The following is a 19,001-nucleotide window of genomic DNA, read 5'->3' as shown; positions in this document are numbered from 1 at the left end:
CACGGCCGGTCAGGCAACATCCGAGGAGCAGGAGAGTTGACGTTTCAAGCATGAGCTTTTTTCATCAGGAATGAGGGGGTAGCCCAAGTGGGGCTGAGAGATAAATGCTAGGGCAGGGTGAGCAAGAGGGTGGTGCTGAATTGGAGGGTTGGATCTGGGATGGGGGGGGGGGGGGAATGAGGAAACTGATGAAATCGACATTGATCCCACGTGGTTGGAGGGGTCCAAGGCGGAAGATGAGGTGATCTTCCTCCAGGCTTTGGGTGGCTAGAGTTTGACGATGGGGGGAGGCCCAGGACTTACATGTTCTTGGCAGAGTGGGAGGGGGATTATAAGTGTTCGGCCACAGGGCGGGGAGGTTGTTTAGAGCGTATATTTTGGTCACAGGGCTGTGTTTCAGAGGACATTTCTGGGACACGCACTCCTCCACCGCCAAACTTTGATCCATAAATGGCAAACTTACACTTATGTCCCCTTGTTCTGTATTTGTCAACACACTGAAACAGATTTTCCACATCCACACAATCAAACTTCTTCATAATTTTAAAATTCTCCTATCCAGCTCTTCTCTTTGCCTAAGACAAGACAATCAAACTTCTGCAACTTTTCCTGACAGCAGCATCCTCTCAATTCTGATTATTTCGTTGTCATGCTTCTCTGCACTTTCTCCAGTTCATCAACATTGTTTCAATAATGCAAAGAGCAAAATTGTACTTGAGACTCCAAATATGGTCTAGACAAGGTTCTACATAAATTTAACATTGCCTTCCTAATTGTGTATTCTAATCCTTGAGAAATGAATAAATCCTTAACATACCTTCAAAATAACTTTTCACTTGTACTGATTTTATATTATCTTATATCTCTAGACATTATTTTTCGTTACCTTTCCAACCACTAATGTGAAGTTCACTATGCTAAAATACCCTGGATAAGGTGTTCTGTATCTCACTAGTCCTCTGATACTTTTCTACATAAATATTTTGTGTATATTACTGCCACTACCATGTCTCCCATAATTTATATGACAATTTATCAGGAGGTTCAATCTGGACTAGGTCTCCTACCCTCCTTAAGATTGATTAGTATCTCCTTTTCTTCATTCTTGTATATTGTATTATTAAGCTCGTCTGCTGTTGCGGATTTTTCTCTCTGAGTGTCCGCTGTTAAAACTGATATGAAGTACCCATTCAGTAATCCTGCGTCTGTCTTGTCTTGCTCATTTCTTAAACGCCTCCCCATTTCGTTTTGAATTCTTATGCTAACTATGAGGTTATAGAATTTTACTGTTGCCTTTTATAGTCGGCATTTTCATTGCTTCTTTTTACTAGATTGTTCTTTTAACGTCTCTCCTGAGATCCCCACGGAATTCGCCTTCTGTCACCCTTCACTGCGCGTATTAAACGCACCTTTACTGATTGGCAAAGCTATATAAAAAAATGTATTTAGCAGTTGGGGTTGACACTCTGGTTTGCAAACCCCCATCATTAGTATGGCTTTGACAGCATATTGCTGGCTCTGTGCTAATTTGCTTCTTCCACCGAGGGGAATACATAACATGGTCTAGGCTTCCATTACTCATTCAACGAGCATTAATAAGAACATTCCACCTGCCAACAGGAGCCTCTAGGATTAAGAGTACGGAGGAGGAGGATTGGGGGGTTCTTTTCAAGGTTAAACTTATTGGGACTTCTTTATTTCCCTGCACTCTCCCAGCACAAGTCCATTGATTCCAGCTGGTCTCCGCTGCACGCGGCCCGACGGGTGTTGTAGTTCTCCGTCCCCGGCCGCCTCGTTGTGCGTATAGGGCGGTCTCGTGCCTGGAAGACTACATCTCCCAGCATCCCCCGGGGCCGCACGCGCCTGCGCGATACTTCAAGGCTTTTAATCCCATTTTATTTTTGTCGCTTCAACCCAACTTGCTGGCGGCGAGCGGAACGCCTTCCCGGGAGCGCTCCTCCAGACCGCAATTGGCTGCAGCCCCACGGAGAGCGACTCATCATTGGCCTGAGCACCTTGTCAATCACCTTGTATTTATATGTGTCCCCCCCCCCCCAAAAACAATTAGCAATATTACCGTGTCTGTGCAAAACAAGAGGGAGAAAGAACTCGGTGGGTTTGCAATGTTTTCCTCCCCTTCCTTGGGGGGGGGGTCCCTTGCGTGCACGGTGACAAAAAATGCACGCAATGCATCGAGAGGTAAAGTTGCCCTGCTGCCCAATGAGGGGGAATTAGTGAGGGAGGTTCAGCGAGCAGGTTAGGTTGCGCCGCCTGGCTCACGGTCTCTAAGTTGCAGAGCCCGGAGTGAAGCAGCCGCTCTGCCTCTTGCTGCATCAGTTTGGAGAGGAGGGGGTAAGGGGTAGGAGGAGGACGGGGGAGGGGGGGCAAAGGAAGGAGAGGAGAGGACAAGGAAAAAGAATTGCTGCAAAAAAAAACAACAATAACAAAAAAAGGGAAAAGCTTAAACATTCGGTGGATGATTATACCCAGGCTCTCACACCCTTTGTGTTTCCTTTGCAAAAAAGAGAGAGAAAGGAACACAAATATGTGAAGAAGGAGCAACAATTTACCCAGCGAGAATCAGCACCAATACTTTGCTTTTGGACCCTGGGATTGGAGATATATACCTTTTAATGTATATGTATTTTCGGACAGCCGGCGGCGTTCATCTCATCCGAATTCTTTAGAAACTATTGAGTGTTTTTTTTTGTCTCTCTTCCCCCTGTGTGGAGTGTGGGGAAGAGGGGGGCAAGGTGGTCAGAGCTTTTTTTTGAGAAAAAGACAAGTTTTGGGGTTTTTTGTTTCTTCGTGCGAATTCCGAAGATGCGCCAGTGAAGAGGATTTTTCTCCCTGTACCTTCCTGAAGCTGGAAGTTGGCTGGCAGGAGGTGGTTGGGGTGGGGTGGGGGGGTGGGGAGGGGGGGAGAAGAAGAGCAGAGAGGAAAAAAAGACACAATCTGGAGGATTCTGGTAAGTGTTGGAGGTGTAGCTGCAGAACTGCTGCATTGAGACGTGAAGCGAAGAAATGATGGTTTTACTGGGGGGGGGGGGGGGAGGAAGAGAGAGACACTGCAAGTCTTCCTTTCTCTGTCCCCCATCTCCATCACTATTACCTCTCAAAAAGAAAAGAAAATCTTGTTGCAATTGGTACCCCGCCCCCACTGTGATGTGGGGATCAGGATGTGGAAGCTGCGCCAGTTTAATTGCCCTTCATTGACCTTTCCTTCTCCTTCCACCCCCCCCCCCCCCCCCCCCTTCTTTTAAATGGGAATAATTCGGCTTTCTCATTCACTGCTAAATTTTCAAGGAAGGATGAGTCTGGTCAGCTGCACGTCCTGAATGTTTAAAAAAGGTTGAGGGGAGGGAGGGGCAGCAGAAGGAATGGTTTTCAGTTTCTCTTGACATTTCTTTTAAATGAGAGCATAGCCTTTCAAGGATGTTTGCAATATTTTTTTTAAATGGAGATGGCAAACTATCTTGTTTTTGGAGGGGGAAAAAGATTCCCTGTAGATGTTGTTTGCAGCAGTTTGATGTACAGCTCACGAAAGCATAAGTTTATGGGGGGGGGCAAGAGAGGGTAGGATGCCCTTGACTGACTGTGTTTCTTGCAGTGGCTGGAAAATAATCGATGTAACGGTTTGCAGTTTGTCGAAATCTTGGACTGTTTGTGTCCTTTGCAATACCTTTTTAAAGCAAACATTTTAGACGGCAATCATTCTGTGAAGGCAGTCTCGGGTTTCCGTGTGTAGATTTCCAGGGAAGGTATATTGAGCGATCTGTCCAGTGATTGGAATGGAAAACTGCGTTGAATTCGAAGTTGCAGTAGAAGGATGCAGTTTAGTTGACGTGAGCTTCATTCGCCGATGGTCAACCCCACATGTGCGAGTTTGCTGTCAGTTTTTTTTTTCATAAATTGCTAATCGCCAGAATTTTGGAGCTTTGAAATGTATTCGCAGCTCTTTTTTAAACCAAGCACATTACAGAAAGAGGGCGGTAGAGGAAATAATTGGGGTAGTAACGGGTGGTTTACTCTATACGTTTTTCACTACATATCCACTGCCGTGAGGGACCACAGTCAAACAGTAAATCTAACTTATAATTATTGTTTTGTGAATTTAAATAAATGCAGGATTCTGCGTGCCTGCGGCTCTGTGAATTAATCTGTCTCCCGCTCTAATCTTGAATTCAAGAAGGCAATAGGATTTTGAGTCCCAATCCCAGTTATTTGAATGTTTAATTCTCCGATGACATTTTATTTGACATGTATGTAATGTAAACTCACCCCCTTACCAGTCCCTGCGTTTAAAATGCTACTGCAATCAGTAGCACTTATCATAATGGGCGAAACCATCCAGGTTAAAGATTGGAAGCGTCTTTTCCAAATGAATGTGTTTCTACCTTTTTATTTCTTCTTGACTAACTTAGATACAGCTCGGTAGGAGAGTCTCTGCTATTGCCCAAATCTTCAACAGCAAAAACTAGAAAGAGGAAAGCATTTGTGATCAGAATATACTGCTCAACGCTGTATTCTGACTATTGAAGGGTCTGTAACAGCCTTATACCCAGTGTTCCTGCAATAAAGCAGCTTGTGTAAATTGACTAAAATTGAATGCATACAAAGTAATTATTTTGTGAAACTTTATATTGTAAATATATAGCTGCATTGGAGAGGTTTCAAAATACATTTGTGCTACAAATGGTAACACTGAAAGATCTTACATTGCCAATCTGGCAATGGTGGACAAAATCTAAAAATTAGTAGAAAGTAACATGACTGTACAAAAGTGGTGTTCCAAAGAATTCTGAACAGAGGTTGTCTGTGCAGTAAATTGGCTTCTACCCATATGACATTAAATATTTAATCTTATTTTCACACTGGAAGTAATTAGGAATGTGCAATATTCACTGTTTAGATGTTAACTGGACAACATCTAGCAGTGTTCTAGTCTAGTTTTAAAATGTTTCTTTTTGCCTTAAAAGAACTGTAATTGTTTCCTGAATTGCTGTATTTAAGCTGTAGCCAATGTGGATGGGTCAAATTTCACAAGACTTGCTAAGTCTTGGACGTAGCTTTAGAGTGCAATATCAGTATATAGTGTTAAATTGTTATGGTTTTATATCTATCTAAACATTGAAGTACTGTACCTTAAATCCATCTGGAAATTTTATTATAGTTTAATTTAAGATCAATGGACTACTATAATCGCTATTTAAAAAATATATTTGGGCAGTCTTTTTTTTTTCCTGAACTGAATTGCTACTTTTAGAACTAAATCTGAGTGCCTAATGCTCCTTAATTGGCTGGTTTTAAAGTGGAAAATTGACCTCCAAACATTATTGAAAATGTAGTAATGTAGATTTTAATGTTATCTTTAAGGATTAGTCTAACTATTGGGCGTGAGTTTCTGTGGAAGACAACTGTCAAATTTAAGATTGAAACAAAACTAAATTTACTTTACAGTATAATGAAGTGATCCTATCCCTCACTTCCAACAACAAGAAATAAAATCTCCAATAGCAAGGACTAAACAGGCATTGTTTTGTTTATGCTTGAAAGAGGGAAAAGACACTATTCAGTGATTTGCATTAAATCTACATACAATGCTTGATTGAAAACAAACTACAGGATTCTGTATTCTTCTGTCCCTCCCCTACGACTGCGCGCCCCCCCCCCCCCCCCCCCCACCCAACAAAGAAAAGATGCACACACCCCAATACTTACCAATGTGGCATTCCACTGTTGTCTTGACAAAGATGGATAGATGCCCTGTTCTAAGCAACCTTTGAAATTCTTTTCAACCACCATTTGGAAAATTACCTTTGTGTAGGATACTCCCTTGGTATTCTAGCCGAGATTAAGAATTTGGCATGTGGGGAGTCGTGCCTGAGATATTGCATTCTGACATTTTGTGATGAAATCCATTTGTACTGGAGCGGTAGTTTGTACTGTTATTGAGAAATATAACTTTGTAGGTTATATGTAATCCTAAATAGGTGATCTGATGATCTAATTAACCTTTTTTAAAACCAGTGAGGCTGATGCTTTCAGCTTGGATTTAGTCTAAAATTGTATTATTTGCAGAACTGGGATGAATTCTTTAGTTCAATGACTGGACAATGTCACCACTTTTTTTTTTCCCCCACTATAAACAATTTAAATGATTCTGGTTGTATTTTTAGTTGTGTAGACAAAGATATTTAATTTAAGCTATGGTCTTTGATATGAAAATTGAGACTGAATCATCACCTAACATGAATGATTTCATGAAGTCTGTTCAGTTTTCTTTTGGTGTTCTGATCCCTGTCCGTATACTTGGTTCTTTGCTAGTGTTTTGCTTTTCCCCTTTAGCTGACAATTGAGGGGCAGTGTGGAGACCACGCAGAGGTGCAGAACTTTTAAAAAACCTCTGGTTCTTTCCCTGTCACAAGAAGATAATGTCTTGTGTTGATCATGAACGAAGCCTTAATTGAAGCTGTCTTGACATTGAATGGTTCTGTGCTCTTAGCTGTCTACTGCTTTTATGCTTTTTTTTAAAGCTAACAACTTTAGAAGGAGAGGGGCAATTCCTTCGTTTAGGTTGCAGTTTACTGCAACAATAAAAGTATTTTGTCGGCTCATTCCTTTCTTAACTTGGATTTTGGGGGACTGCATCTTAGAAACTAATAATTTCATAGTGTTGAATGTAACTATATTTAGCATGAAGTCTGAGGCAGGATCAACAAATAATATAGTATGACTCTTTTTCTCCCTGACCCCAGTCTCTACATCACTCTACTGTACTCACTGCTCAGCAAAACTTTGTTTTCACAATTTAGGCAGTTGTCAAAATACATAAATGGTATTTAAGTTGAGTGGCTGTGGCTTGTACTATTTGCAGAAGTACCTATACAAAATATTCTTCTATATTTCAATCTCTAGAAACATAGAATAAACAAGGTTAATGATGTAACACTTTTCATGATGTCTGCGCATTCTTTGTCACATTTAAAAATACATATGCCATTCATAGGTCTTGCTTTTAATGTGGTTTCTCTAAGGGGTGGTTACATTAATTGCTTTTGGGGTCTTTATTTCTTGTATTATAGTATATAAATTGCTTTGCTTTACACTAGTATTTTTGAATTGCAGTAGTATGGCTTAGTTCTTAGATTGATTGATTTTAAATTTTGTTCAATATAGTTTGAATTTCATCTCCTTGGTTAATATCCTGCTACTTGCTTAATCTGTTGTTTTATCGATAAGTACCAAAAATGGGACAAAATCTTTGGCAAATTCTTGCAAAGAGTAAAATTGAACCCAGTGTCAAATTGCTTTGTTATCAATTTAAATCTGTTTCAGTAAGATTTGTATGCATGATTGGGGTTGGGATGGAGAGAAATCACTGCTCCAGCTGCAGAGGTGGATAGTCCATCTCTTGTCTGTAGCTGTTATTGGAAGTTTGAGTGATCCAAAATGATTCACAGATCAGCTTTTTTCCTCTTGACTTTTACTCCTTAACAAAATTTGACTCTTGACATGGAATAAGATTCAGAAACCAGAAGTTAAGCATGTTTTTACTTAATTGCTTTTATGATCTTGGGATATTCCAAAGCATTTTCCAGCCAAAACAATTTTGCAATATATCTGTTGCGATGTGGAAAACATGGTAACCAAATTCCTTGCAGCAAGTTCCCACAAATAACCGTGGTGTTATAAGAGGCATATATTAACCCGAATATCTGGAAAAGGTCAGCATTGTTTGGAATAGTGTCATGGAAATATTTACATGAGGAAGGGTGCATCACCCTTGGTTGAAAACCTCATCAGAAGATGGCACCTTAGGAATATGATCCTTCCTCAATACTGTAGTGCCAACTCAATTGCTTAAATCTTGAGTTGGTCAGAAACCTCTCCCTTCATTCTGCAATGCCACTTTTTTACCTCACAAAAGACGAGAAGGGCAGCTACCTGAAATCAGTCTGTCGCAACAACCCTGCTGTGGACAGATGTTACTTGACTTCTGCAGTGCTTCTCAATTTGTTAACTAGGGACACACACAATTGCTAAATCACTTTCTTTTCTTTTTTATAAAAAAAGTCTCTCTGCAATGCCTCTGGGGGAGATAAAGAACTTGTTGGTTGTAATATTGAAAGCTGCAAAATGCTTCAGTTTGAGTTTCTCCTGGATGTAAATGGAACCATTTCGAGGCTTTTCATTTCTGCTACGCATTGAATCCAACATTCTCAGAATTTTTTTAAAAAAGCAGTAATATGCTTTTAAAAGCAGCACTTGAGAGATACAGCATGCCTCATGAGAAAATCATTTGCTGTCACAATAGTGATAAGTCAACACTTGAATAGTAATATGATTCCATAATTGGCAAATAATAGGGGGAAATTAAACCAACATTGCATCTGTTCCTGGTCTTGACTGTTTATCATGATTTTAGTTGAGATTTACCAAAAGCAACCATATGTTTAACGGCAAATTTCTGTAGAATACTTCATTTAAGTGAACAGAATTCCAGATTTGATTAATGATAAACCATCCAACCATGGATGGTGTATTTCCCCAATGGCAGATTTTGGCTCTCCGAGTGACTCATCTTGTTTAGATTTTTAATGTTTTGACTGATGTTAAGAGGGTAAAAGAAGTGTGCCTTACCAAATGCAAGGTTACATTTTTGAGTGTGCAGAAGAAAATTTTGTGTTGCCTCAAGTTTGGGTGTTAACTTGCGTGTTATTATTCACTGAATGTAACAGTGCAGGCAGTCATTAAAGTATGATCCATTTGCAAAATATTCTACATAATGGCATTGCCTCTTAATGAAATTTTGGGTTTTTATGGAGCAATTACAACTCCAGTGACTTATTTTGTTTGATCTGCTTCGCAAGCTGAGTTTGGCTGAGTTTAGAATTATTATGGGTGTGCACATTTTGACATTTAGTCATCTTATAATTCAACTTCAGAGTTTGGTATTGACTGGTGTTGCACTTGGCCAGTTTACAGCAAATCACATTACCAAAGCTGTCGGCAACAAATGCGATGCTGCAAACAAAATGCTTGACTCAATGATGGGGTTTAGAAATGGAGATATGATCTTTTTAACTTTTGCTTATCTAACCTTTAAAATGCATGGATGTATTGCTGCAATGTATAGGACATTACTGAGACTGTGGAGAACAGTACAGTGTATAGATTTGGTCTCCTAACTTGAAGTCAGATTGACTGACATTGGAGAAGATTTAGACAAGATTCCTTCAGTTGTATCCAGGATGAAGAGGTGAAGAAAATGCCAATTTGCTGTTTTTTTTTAATTAGAAGAATAGGTGGCCTTTGTGAAAATATGCTTCTGAGGAGGCTTGACAAGTTGATGCTTTTTAGTAAAGTTTAAAAACCACAGCACACCAGGTTATAGACCAACAGGTTTATTTGGAAGTACAAGCTTTCAGAGCACTGCACCTTTGTCAGGTGATTTTTAACTTTGTCCACCCCAGTCTGACACTGGCAGCTCCACGTCATGGCATTTTAATAAAAAAGTTTCCCCTTTCTGATGTTGATGGTGGAAGTGATAAGACATCTAGAGCTTGGGGCACTTTCAGAATAAGTTTTTATCTAGCTCTGTGCTAGAGACCTGGGTTCAATTCCATCCTTAGTGACTTCTCTATGTGGACTTTGTAGGTTTCCCCCTGTGTTTGTGTGGACTTCCTCCAGGAGCTCCAGTTTCCTCCCACAGTTCAAAGATGTGCAGGTTAAGTGGGATTGCCTGTGCTGAATTGGTCATGGTGTCCGGGGATGTGTAGCCTCGGTAGAATTAGCCATGGGAAATGCAGGGTTATCGTGTGATGGGGTGAATCTGGGTGATGCGCTTTGGATGGTCGGTATGGCCTTGATGGGTCCAGTGGCCTGCTTCCACACTGTAGAGATTCTGTGAATTTAAGTTGGATGATGAGGGATTTCTTCTGAGGGTTTAATGTTAATATTTGGATTTATCTACCCCAGACAGCAGTGCATGGAGTCTTTGAATATATTCAATGTTCATCTCAACAAAATTTTGATTGAAGGGAGTTGAGGGTAATGGGTTGGGGAGCAGGCAGGAAAGTGGAATTAGGGCCACAATCAAAGGAGCTCCTCACTTATTGAACGTTGGAACAGACTTAAGAGGCCATAGGATTTATTCTAGCTCCTGTTTCTTGTGTTCATTGGTCATTTGTCGTGTGTGTGTTCCCAATAATGCCTGTACGCCGGAACGACGTCATTGCTTGTAAGGTGCGGACAGATGTCTATGTCCACAAGACAACCACAGTTGGAGTTCAGACATAGGTCTGTTTCGCCGATCAGAAAGTTTAATGTACCTGCCTTTATTTTAAAAGGTGCAATCATCATTCTACTAAAAAGAAGCTCCAATTTTTTTTTTAAACAGCAACTTCATTCAGAGATTCCTGTTCTGGTTACAGGGTAGAATGTTAGCTTTGATTTGGTTTTTGTTTTTTTAAAAAAGTTGATTGGTAATTGGCTATTTTACTTTCCTGAAGGGATTTCAAATAATTACCTTGCTTGTAACCAGAATCTCAGAATGCGCTAGGCTAATAATGGTTATTTGGCAGCAAAAGAATATTTACTGGATGTTCGGTCTTGTGTTGCCTATATTATGAATGGTTTAGATTCTGTCTTACGTTTGTCTGTATTATGAATGGGTTAGATTCCCTTCACTCCAAATGAAAACATGGTTTATGGCCTGATGGTGCAGGATTCATGAGTGAATTGTGATGCACTGTAATCCCTATGCTGGTGTTGATTCTTTTGCAGAGGCCAGTTGTTTCCCACACTACAGCAAATGCTGAAGGTGAGTTGTCTGAACCATCATTTGCATCACATTATGGTTCAGGTTGGCATTTCCATAGGTTTCCTGAACAACCTCCCAAGTAGGGCAATGTAAAACCTTTGATTATATTGAGATATATACCAATATATGCAGTCATAATCACTTTATAATCTGTGTACACAAGTTAGAATGGTGATTAGGAGTCTGCTGTCACATGGTTATCTCTTCTCTTTTGGGGTACAAATCTTAGCAAAATAACAATGGAAAATTTCTTGAACTTATTGAAGGAGGAAATATCATTCATAGATTCAGAGATATACAGCAGAGAAACCGACCCTTTGGTCCAACTTGTCCATGCCGACCAGATATTCTAAATTAATGTAGTCCCATTTGCCAGCACTTGGCCTCACGGTGGCACAGTGGTTAGCACTGCTGCCTCACAGCGCCAGTGACCCGGGTTCAATTCCCGCCTCAGGCGACTGACTGTGTGGAGTTTGCACATTCTCCCCGTGTCTGCGTGGGTTTCCTCCGGGTGCTCCGGTTTCCTCCCACAGTCACAAAGATGTGCAGGTCAGGTGAATTGCCCACGCTAAATTGCCCGTAGTGTTAGGTTAAAGGGGTAAATGTAGGGGTATGGGTGGGTTGTGCTTCGGCAGGGCGGTGTGGACTTGTTGGGCTGAAGGGCCTGTTTCCACACTGTAAATAATCTAATCTAATCACTCTGAACCCTTCCTATTCATATACCCTTTCCAAGACCTTTTAAATGTTGTAATTGCACCACCCACCCCCCACCCCCACTTCCTCTGACAGCTCATTCCATGCACACACCACCCTTTTTAGTGTGGGGGAAAAAGTTGCCCCTTTGGTCTGTTTTTAAATCTTTCCCCTCTGAACCAAAACCGATGTCCTGTAGTTCTAGACTCTCCCACTCCAGGGAAAAGACATTTCCTATTTACCTTATCCAGGCCCCTCATGATTTTATAAACTTCGAAAGGTCACCACATCAAACTGCTCAATTAGACCACCTCCATCCAAGACCCCAAAGTATCCCTCTACTTCCTGCACCACCAAATACCTCATCTATTATTCATTGCTCTCTATATGATCTCATGTATGTTGGGTGACAGGACGCCAACTTGCAGAATGTTTCAGAGAGCATCTCTGGGATGCATGTACCAAACAACCCCACCATCCTGTGACCAACCATGTCAACTCTCCTCGGATGTTGCCTGAACATCTGCTTTTCCAGCGCCCCACTTTTTTTTTTTTTTTGACTCAATTAGATTCCAGTCTATAAATCACTACCAAGTATCTATTGTTCTATAGCCAACCCTCAATTTGCTTCCTGTCTGTAACTCAGTTCTGGGAATTTATTGTTCAGTCTCTTAAACTACCCTGAACCCATCTGTTAGATACTAGTCTGTTAAGCACTCCCAGATATTTGTACCAAATATTATCCACCCTGAACCCCTCAATTATATTCCAGTCTGTAACTCCCTCCTGGGTATCTATTGTTGTATACATAAACCACCCCAAACCCCTTAATTAGATTCTAGTCTGTAACTCTCACCTAGATATGAATACCCTGAAATCTTTGTATAGGTTCCAGTCTGTAACTCACTCCAAGGGGTAAGTTGTTCTGGGTATAAACCACACCAAACCCCTCAATTAGATTCCAGTCTATAACTCCATCACGGATATCTGATGTTCTGTATATAAACCACCCCAAACCCTTTCGATTAGATTCCTATCTGAAACACTCTCCCAGGGAATCTGCTGTTCTGTATCTAAACTATCCTGACCCCTTTGATTAGATTCCAGTCTGTAACTCGCACCCAGGTAACTGCTATTCATGATGTCAACTATTCTGAAATCTTCAAAAAAGTTTCCAGTCTGCAACTCACTCAGGAGTATGTTGTTCTGTCTGTAAACCATCTCAAACCCCTCAATTAGATTGCAGTCTGTATCTTGTTCACTGGTATCTCTGTTCTGTTCTGTACGTAAACACCCCAAACCCCTCCATTAGATTCCAATCTGTAATTCCCTCCCGGCTGTGTCTTATTCTATATACCAACCACCCCAAGACCCTCTTTTAGAAATAAAGGTGCAGAAATAAGGCCTTGTAGTGACCATTAATTAACCTCAATGTCTATGGGCAGGCAGGCTTTCTGGCGTCTTCCTCACTCACCATAATATGTTCCACCCATATCATTTCTTTTGAGTCCTCCCATGCGTCAGTTATGTCAGTGCAAGGCTGTGAAGTAAACTCAGGTCCTCAATGATACGAATGGTCAGGTTTTAATATGAAGAAGAATAATAAGGAAAATTGGGTGGAATTCTGGCACTGACCCTTGCCCCAAGGTCAAGATTGGGTTTTCGCACACAATACATTCTTTAAAGCATGTGAACTAGCTCCATGAAGCTGGCATCCTGTCACCAACTCCCCCTTTATTTACACATGTTTAGTACATGGACTCTGACCAACTGGTTCAGTGCTACTCCTACAGTGAGGAGAATCCCTGACACTTCTATTTATATGTCAGCCAGGAGTCCCTGATTGAACCAAGTTTAAAAACCCCAAACCAGGAACTCTTACTCAATGATTTACGTCTGGTCAACTTTATTCCAATCACTACATCTTTCCACCTCCCAAATCCAAGGATGTAGGCATTTCCTTTTGCTTGTAGCTTCTCCAAGTCATCCCAAGTCTGGTTCCTCCAACTCTTGCATTGGTCTCTGGGCTCTCATTGGCCTTCTATGTCATGCTGACATTTTAGCCCACTTTAAGATCAAACTATTCATTTACCATTCCATCTACTTTTTATACTCCTTTATTGCTGGATTCTACAGAGTTTACATTGTCAAACAATTTGTGCTTGGAACACTTCATGAATCCAGTGACTGCATTTGACAGACAATGTGATGTAGGCACAGAACAACCACCTTGCACTCGGCACGATTTCATTTTGGGTAAGATAGGAATAATCAATAAACCTGTTTGTGGTGGCTAAGGGAAGAATGTTAGTCATAGGAGGAGTGTCTCTGTCCTAATCTAAAGTACAGACAAAGGATCTTGCTTGCATAGTTTGAACAGCTAAACTGGACCTCCGGTTAATGTCTTATCAAAGCAGCCATATTGTAGATAATGCAAGATTCTTTTAAAATTTCACAATGGCACGTAATCTGAAGGTAGATATCTACTGTTTTGATGAAACTGAGGCACTGTCTGCTCCCTCAGGTATGCATTGCATTATTTTGAAGAAAAGCAGAAGACTTTTCCCTGGAGTCCTTGTCAGAATTTACCCTTTAATAAAATCATTTTAAAAGTCAGATTATCTTGTCATCGTCATACTGCTGTTTGTACAATCTTACTGTGCACAGATCGGTTGCCATGCTTGTTGAATTACAATAACGTAACTTCAAGCTGGTTGGTTGTGAAGTGCTTTGGGATGACAGGAGATCGTGAAAGGCTCAGTTTGTTTGGATGGCAGAAAGAAAGCATCACGAGTACTGACCAGGAGTTTGTTTTTTGGTATGACACTTTTACACCCAAGCTAATATCAGATCAGAGGCTGTTGCACATCACTGCTCAAATTTCAACTGTTTGTTAATCATGATCAAGACTACCTCCAGCTTTGTGTGGCTTCAGTTGATTAAAGAGCTATTGTCTTAATGATTTTTAAAAATATAAATATTTTTTGTTGTAAAATGAATTGCCTGCCAAAAAAAAAGTGGACTCTCTTTATTCCCAATTTTTTTTTTTCTGAATAGGATCTTAGACGTGCTAGTATTGAACATTTCAAAGTCATATCTTTGGGACATTCAGAGCAGCAGTTGTTTAGGAGAATGCTCTCTGTTTTGTGAAAGGCTATTTTAATCCTTTTAATTTGCAATAAATGCAATAAGTTGATATGGAGCCATATCATGCTTGGATTCACAGTTTGATTTCCTCTCATCCGTATCCCAATTCTTTTTTTGTTGTTAAAGCATATCCAATTTTATGGGTTTGGAAATTAATTGCAAATTGGTCAATGCTAGTTTAATTTTTTTTTGTACTGCTACTTTTAATCGGAGGAGAAAGTGAATGAACTGCCAAACTAGATTTCTTTTTGTTTCATATTCTTGGCTCATAACAAGTCTCAGTAGGTGTTGTGTGTACACCCCCCTTAATATCATTTTAAGATGATGTTTGGGGTACCAGAATCTGTCTGTCATCTAGCTTGGCTGATGTTTCCAAGTTTTAATTATTGAATTGTAAATTGAACGTTAGAATTCTGTAGAGTGAGTAATGCTGCTGTAATTTAATTAGTGGGTTCTGATGACACCACAGAGTTGAAGTGGCTGATGGTCTGTATTTGAATTAAAGAATCATCATTGGCACGAGGGGTAGTCAACAGAACTGTCTTAACATTTTAAAATGCACCAAAAATGTTTGTTCTGAAAGGAAAGCATTGATGTCAAAAGTTGGGTTGAAATAATTTCATCAAATCCCTACATTTTGGAATTAAGCCACTCAGCTCATCGTGTCCACACTGACCCTCCTGAAGAGTATCCCACCAAGATTTACCCCTACCCTATCACCCTGCATTTCCCATGGCTAATGTACCTAGCCTGTATACGCCTGGACACTAGGCAATTTAGCAAGACTAATCCAGCTAACCTGCACATCTTTGGACTGTGGGAGGAAACCGGAGCACCTGGAGGAAATCTGTGCAGACTGTGTGTGGAGTTTGTACATTCTCCCAGTCACCCAAGGCTTGCTTCAAACTCTAGTTTCTGGCAACGAGAGGCAGCAGTGTTAACCACTGAGAAATCATGCCACCCGCTGTTCTGACTGTTTCTGATATTGTATTGCTGCAAAGTTATACCATTCATGTTTTGCAGATTATTATGAAATGTCTTTTTGAAGCAAATTGTAGGATTAACAAATCATAAAATAAATGTCTAAATTCTTGAAACACAAGATGAAGAACCTATGGTATTTATGTACAAATTCCTATCCATCATTATCGCACTCGTAGGACAGCTTTCTAATAGCCATTCAGGCAACCATTATGAAGTTCCTCACCAATGGAACCTTATTTGCACAAGTTTACTTTCTATTTCATGATGGCCTAGCTACCATATTCCTCAATAAATACCAATGTGAAGTATGAATAATAACTTGGCTGTGTCCTCTGCCTCCCTGGGTAAACTCACACTTTCTTCCTTAATCAGCCTTTTTATGTGCTATAGAAGATGTTGCAGTTCCCATTTTTATTTTAGTCTCTTTTTTTTTTATACTCCCTCTTTGTTACTCTTTATTTGCTTTTTCCACTTCCCCTCTGAACCTTTTGTAATCAACCTAGTTCTCAATTTTTTTTTTAATCTAACAAGTGTCATAAACACACTTATTCTTTCATTTTTCTCTCGTGATCCAGGGTGTTCTGAATTGACTTGCCCTACCTTTCAAATTTGAGGGAATGTATTTTAATTGTGTCCAAACTATATATTTTTATAAGGTAATCCATTGTTCAGCTATTGTTTTTACTGCCAACCTTGGATTCCAATTTATTTGGCACAGATCAGGTCTTAATTCATTAAAGATGGCTTTCCCAGAGTGAATTATTCTTCCTCTGGATTGTTCTTTGTCCTTTTTTCCATAATCATTCTCAAATCTTTATAATACAATGCTGTTCCCTTTAAAGGTTTTGCTGCCAAGTCCTGATCCATTTGGCCTTCCTTATTCCCAAGAACTAGGTTAATCAGTAATTCTTTTCTCGGTGAACTGGAAACCTATATGCTACTGGAGGAATTTTTTCCAGAGTGTACTCAGGAACTCTTGCTCCACTCTGCCCTTCACACTACTATCCCAGTCTATGCTCAGTTAATCAAAGCACTCCATTAACTTGAGTTGGTCACTTTTTTATTCTGGTCCTGAGATTCAGGATGATTTAGATAGTATTGTTTCTATTGCTTATTCCTACTTTGTTCCAACAAGGTGTTGAAAAGACTTTCCTTTAAACCAGAGCAGCCCTTTAAGGTGGTGATGTCCCACAAAGATGTGAGGTAGAAAATGTCAATGGGGATTTAAGGAATGGCAGTGTATCTGAAAGCAGAATGGATTGAGGCGGTATTCATCTTGATTGGAAGTGAGGGAAATAACATTGAATTTCTGCAGTGTATCCTGTGGATCATACCTTCTATAACAACATTGGTGTGCTAGTTTTTGAGGTAAGTAGTTCAGTGCACAGTGCTACTGTTTTGTCCTAGATACGGTCTGGTTAATCTTTGAACAGCAGAACTCCATCTCATGTCTTCGAATAATAATTTAAATTCCATTCTGCACTTATTCCATCAATCTCTACTAAATGGTGTTGGTGTGACACCAGGAGCAAAGGAAATTAACAGTGCAGAAATATCAGTATGTTGCACCTTTTTTTCATCGAGGAAGAGCGATAGTGACTCCCAAACCTTGCTGCATTTCCTATGGTGATATCTGGCCAATCGGAGCCCACCTGCCTGGCTTGAATTTAATCAGGGGTTCGCAGTTGATCGTTCCTGCTGTTTCCATGCCAACCATGGTCCAATTAGTCTGCACCCCTCTCACTGCATATTTGGGGGTTCCTTCCTAAGTTGACAAAAAGTTATCTTTTGACCTGCTAAAAAGAGACACAGTTTTTAGTTAATAGTATGCTTACAATTCCAGAGCAGGTAAAGTAATTATGGTAATCCAAGAGGATTAAATACATTAACAGAACAACCAGGAGATGGATTGCAGTAATTAAATAGGATAGTCATGGGATATCAGAGTCAAAAGTGAATTTTTAACTTCTTCACTGGTATGCCCTCTTAATTTTCTATTTTCATCCGCCTCCAAGTCCACAATCTAGTTGTTAGACTACTGCTTCTCAAATTGTATGCAAGTTAGTAATTAGGACAAGTGGTTTAATTCATAGCAGTGATGCTTCAATGAAGGATTATTACAATGGCATTTTTCTCAAAACAGGAAAGCCAGCACTGTTTATCCACATCTTTTATTAGTACCCACATATCACATTCATGGTTCATGGCAAATACATTTTTAAAAAAAAAAAGGGGAGGTGAGTGCTTGACGGCATTTATAACTGAGACCCTGGTAAGCACTGAGGATCAGAGGGACCTTTCTTAGTGTGCATGTATACCGGTTCCTTAAGGGATCGGGACAGATGGATAAAGTAGTTAAGGCTTTTAGTATACCTGCCTTTATTAATCGAGGCATGGAGTTTAAGAGCAGAGACGTTATATCGGAATAAAATGTTGGACCACAGCTAGAGTATTGTATGTAGTTCTGGAATACAGATCATAGGAGGAATGTGATCTCACTGGAGAAAATGCAATGGAGATTTACCAGGATGTTGTCTGGGATGGAGAGTTTGTTATGGGGTTCTTTTCCTTCAAGCAGAGGAGGTTGCAAGGGGACTTAAGATATACAAAATTGAGGGGCGCAGATAGGATAGATAGGAAAAAGCATTTCCCATAATGGAAGGCTCAGTGACTGAGGACACTGATTTAAGGTTGGGGGCAGAAGGTTTAGAGATGAGGCAAATCTCTTTCATCCAGACGGTGGTGGGAATCTGCACCTCACTGCCTGTCAGGGTGGGAGAGGCAGAAACCTCACACTTACAATGCCAAGATGTACACTGCAATGGGCCAAATGTTGGAAAATGGGATTAGATGAGGGTGTTGTTTTTCAACTGACTCAGACACAATGGGCTGAAGGAAATCAAGATTAGTGCATTTTGAGAAGATTTGTAGCTCAGTTTGAGGTTCTGGATATAGGTTTGCTCACTGAGCTGGAAGGTTCATTTCCAGATGTTTCGTCACCCTACAAGGTAACATTTTCAATAGGCCTCTGGGCGAAGCACTTCTGATTATTTCTGCTTTCTATTTATATGTTTGAGTTGACATTTCCTGTTTTTCTCAGGGTGTGGTAGATGGGGGTCTAACTCCATTGTGTGTTGATAGAGTTCTGGTTGGAATACAGTGCTTCTAGGAATCCTCATGCGTCTCTCTGTTTGGCTTGTCTTAGGATGGATGTGTTGTTCCACTGGAAGTGGTGTCCTTCCTTATCTGTATTTAAGGATACCAGTGAGAGAGGGTCATGTCGTTTTGTGGCTAGTTGATGTTCATGTGTCCTGGTGGCTAGTTTTCTGCCTGTTTGTCCAATGTAGTGTTT

At 40.3% G+C, this 19,001-nt stretch overlaps 1 protein-coding gene across 7 annotated transcripts in view; it reads left to right on the top strand.

Moving 5' to 3' along the window:
- LOC122563116 (plasma membrane calcium-transporting ATPase 1-like) overlaps positions 1 to 19,001 on the top strand; it is a 391,378-nt gene that overhangs the window by 142,314 nt on the left and 230,063 nt on the right. For 3 of the 7 annotated variants that reach the window (XM_087973528.1, XM_087973526.1, XM_087973530.1), the window contains exon 1: positions 2,406 to 2,969. The exons of 1 other annotated variant lie outside the window; for it this stretch is intronic. The gene's annotated coding sequence lies outside the window, so the exon portion shown is untranslated. Of the gene's footprint in view, positions 1 to 2,177; positions 2,200 to 2,404; positions 2,970 to 19,001 lie in introns of those variants that run through there. 3 more of the 7 variants (XM_043716559.2, XM_087973531.1, XM_087973529.1) reach the window with 3 other exon arrangements.

Source organism: Chiloscyllium plagiosum, unplaced genomic scaffold (genome assembly GCF_037043375.1).
Source record: "Chiloscyllium plagiosum isolate Xiang-an unplaced genomic scaffold, Cpla_swu_hap1 HiC_scaffold_26, whole genome shotgun sequence".
In the NCBI taxonomy this organism is placed as follows: Eukaryota; Metazoa; Chordata; class Chondrichthyes; order Orectolobiformes; family Hemiscylliidae; genus Chiloscyllium; species Chiloscyllium plagiosum.
Note: the sequence above shows the minus strand (reverse complement) of the source record. Positions and strands in the feature narration are given on the sequence as shown.